The sequence below is a fragment of the Bombina bombina genome, chromosome 8 (genome assembly GCF_027579735.1).
Source record: "Bombina bombina isolate aBomBom1 chromosome 8, aBomBom1.pri, whole genome shotgun sequence".
Taxonomy (NCBI): domain Eukaryota; kingdom Metazoa; phylum Chordata; class Amphibia; order Anura; family Bombinatoridae; genus Bombina; species Bombina bombina.
Window position 1 is genome coordinate 214,704,844 of NC_069506.1, and position 3,830 is coordinate 214,708,673.

Genomic DNA, 3,830 nt, shown 5'->3' on the forward strand with positions numbered 1-3,830 from the left:
CACAAATATTTTTAAAATTTCATTAGCTAAATTGCTTCAGTCTATTGTTATCCTTATTATTTAAAATCATATCTAGGTCGGCTTAGGTTAAGCAATGCATTACTGGGATTAACCGGCTGATTTTTTAAGGCAGAAAATTGCCTATTTTCATAGGTTCAACTCATGTGTTCAGATAACAGTAGTACATAGTTGCTCTTTTAAAAAAGATTATAACACAATGAAGGAAAATAGTCCAAAATAAGTCTATTCAAAAAAAAATTAAAATCACAGGCTGGATTTTATTTCAAAATTAATCCAATTACACATTTTGAGCTTCATGTCCCTTTAAGAGAGGATAATTAAAGAATCTTGATGATATCTTTAAATTACATATTTGATTGTAATTGCATGCTCCATCCCATTCATTACATCAACATATGGACTCGACAATTCATTAACAGCGGCATTGTCAAATCAAGATATTTAAATATTAAAGGGACACTGACCACAAATTATTTCTGTTGTCATTCAGATAGAGCATGCAATATTATTCAGCTTTATAATTTACTCCTATAATCATATTTTTGTTATTCTCTTGGTATCTTTATTTGAAAAGCAAGAATGTAAGTTTAGCTGCAGGTCCATTTTTGTTGACCAACCTGGGTTGTTCTTGCTGATTGGTGGATACCTTCAGCGACCAATATTTAATGAACAAATAAATAATTTTCTATTTAAATCAATGAATTTAAAAATTGAGGTCAATGTCCCTTTAATAATCAATAGATTCATTCATCCTTACATTGTTTGGATGAAACAATATTGATATCTAAATCACATATTCACTCTTGGACTTACTTTATAGATATAAGCATACTCTAACAGCACCATGATTACATATTTTGAATAATAACTTCTGTTTTGCATTGTGATCAATATGTGTTGTGTCCTAAACAAGATTACTGTACATTGCACAAATGGATCGATGTGACACATGGCTTTGGTTCGATTTGTCACCAGTTGTTATTCCAAATGTTGTTTGTGTGTATTATTTTAAAAACATTGATCAATGGGTATATTTAGATATGCAATAGAATCATATGAGATGAATTGTCTGTCTAATATAGTCAGAAATTAAACATATGTTAATCATCTTTTTCTTCAGAATCACCTTGATTCACTCATGCATTTATTCTTCAGATTAGTGCTCTATTCTTCACATTTCTAAGTATATTATTCTGAAAAATCGATACTGATGTGATTTAGTGATGTCCAAACTGTGTTCACTAATATATATCTATATCATTCATTGATATAGTTGTTGTGACAAGCCCAGAGGGATCCAGCATCGATGCTGAGCTGCCTTTGCAGTATTCTGGTAAGTCTATTGACTCATTCATATGTCATTGAAGGTGTATTTGTAATCAATATTATGATCATGCATCTGATGAAGCATTACATTTGACTAAAACATATAATTTACTACTCTGATTATATATCGATTTTATTTTAATATTGAAAGATTAAGATCTCAAAGCTTCTTAGTCTACACCTTTGTTCTTCAGAAGATGGATAGCATATGTTTGTTTTTATTATAAATTTTGACAACAATCATCAAGTGATACACACATGAGAACTCTTAAATGTTCCATGTACTCTGCTTTTGTGAATTTTGAAAAAATACAGACACTAAAATGAAATTCTTACTCATTGAGAATAACAAATCTAATGTCATTTGTATGCTCCATCAAAATGATGTAAATCATAACTTTGGCTGTGTATATCTTTAATGCAACATTGATGTGTGTCTTTGAGCAACAGTAACATATGTTATAATATCTGATATTAACGTGTACACAACATGTTATGCTTTACAAAGATTGATGTAACATGTGGGATGGAGGAGGAAGAGGCTCCCTTGGAGTCTGATGGTATGTGAAATATATCTAACATGTATCCAACATGTATTATTGCTTGTAAACATTCTCTGGAAGAAAATCAAAGTCTACAGCTTTGACACTTTAAAAAGTATTATTCATTTTCTTTTAGAATACACTACTGCCCTTCTTTCTATATCATGCAGCATGAATATATGATTGTATTATTATTTAATTTATGTATGATTTGTAATTAATAACATCATGATGTCACATGCATATTCCATGCCAAACCACAATAATCATCTTCTTATTGTACAGACAGTCATTGCTATTCATCTGAGTGCCTATATGCATACCATATCCTCATGTCATCATTGTTTATAAATTCAAAACCACTTCTAAGTATATATAAAACATAATCATGTTGAAATGCCTTGATTTGATTTCATGATGTATGAGATGTTAATATATTTTTTATTATATATTTCAGATGAAACCTCCACTTCTGGGCATCATTTTCCCTCCCTGCCCAGGCCCCTCCCCAGGTAGAAGCCCCTCCCCAGGCCCCTGCCCAGGCAACTCCCCAGGTAGAAGCCCCTCCCCAGGCCCAAGCCCCTCCCCAGGCCCCTCCCCAGACAGAAGACCCTCCCAGCCCTTCCCATTCCTCCTGTCCCTCCAAAGACACGCCACTTTGGCGCCCTTCGCCGCTCTCCCCATATTTTGGCCCGTACAGCTCACCCACCTGCCCAGTCCCCAACTCACCAGGCCCCTGACTCCCTAGCTGTACTGGCTACCCCAGAGCGGCAGCCCATCCCTCCCCAGCCCAATCCCATCCCTCCCCCCTGTTCCAACCTTCATTGTCCTGGGTGTCAGATTGTCCTTCCCAGGCACAGCTGTAAGTATCATTCTAAATCAACATTATAACATATTTAAAGGGACACTGAACCCAATTTTTTTCTTTTGTGATTCAAATAGAGCATGCAATGTTAAGCAACTTTATAATTTACTCCTCTTATCAATTTTTCTTTGTTCTCTTGCTATCTTTATTTTTAAAAAGAAAGGCATCTAATTTTTTTTTTTAAATATTCTGAACTTTGGACAGAAGTTTTTTTATTGGTGGATGAATTTATCCACCAATCAGCAGGGACATTCAAGATTGATCACCAAAAATGGGCCGGCATATAAACTTACATTCTTGCATTTCAAATAAAGATACTAAGAGAATGAATTAAATTTGATAATAGGAGTAAATTAGAAAGTTGATTAAAATTTCATGCTCTATCTGAATCACGAAATAATTGTTTTTGGTTCAGTGTCCCTTTAATATCATATCACTCCATATACCAATCACCACTACTTGTATAGAACAATAGAAAAATATTTTTTGATACCTTATCTCTTCTATAACCCACTGGGAGTGTAATTTCTTCTGCTTGCTGTGTTTACACAGCTTGACCTCAAGGCCAAAAGGTTTAAGGATAGGTGTGGATACCACAGGATAAATAAACTATTTAAATTGCCAATGTAAGAACAATAGAAATACTTTTTAAAAATGTAATACACTCAAGCTGGAAAAGTGGATCATTGTAAACCAATTAAAGGGGAGAACATGTTTGAGTAAACTGTCCCTTTAATGGTTTATGTCTGAAGAACATATTTAATGTGTAAATAATCAATATTGAATATTTAATTTTAAGAATGATTTGTCTTTATTATTACAATGTATCTTTGCTCAATTTTTATTATGTTGTGTAATTATCATTAATATTTTTAAATTTCTTAAATTTCTTTATTTTAGGTTGTGACTCAGCATGGCTGATGCTAGAAGCTCTAGCACGTATAGAGCAGGACGTGCTGAGGAACATGCTGTTCCTGGGAAGGATGCAGGACACCATGCATGCCCAGCTACAGGTTCATCATTCAACTGTACAACGTATGATGCGTGTAGAGTCAATGCTTTAATCTGGAGCTGGA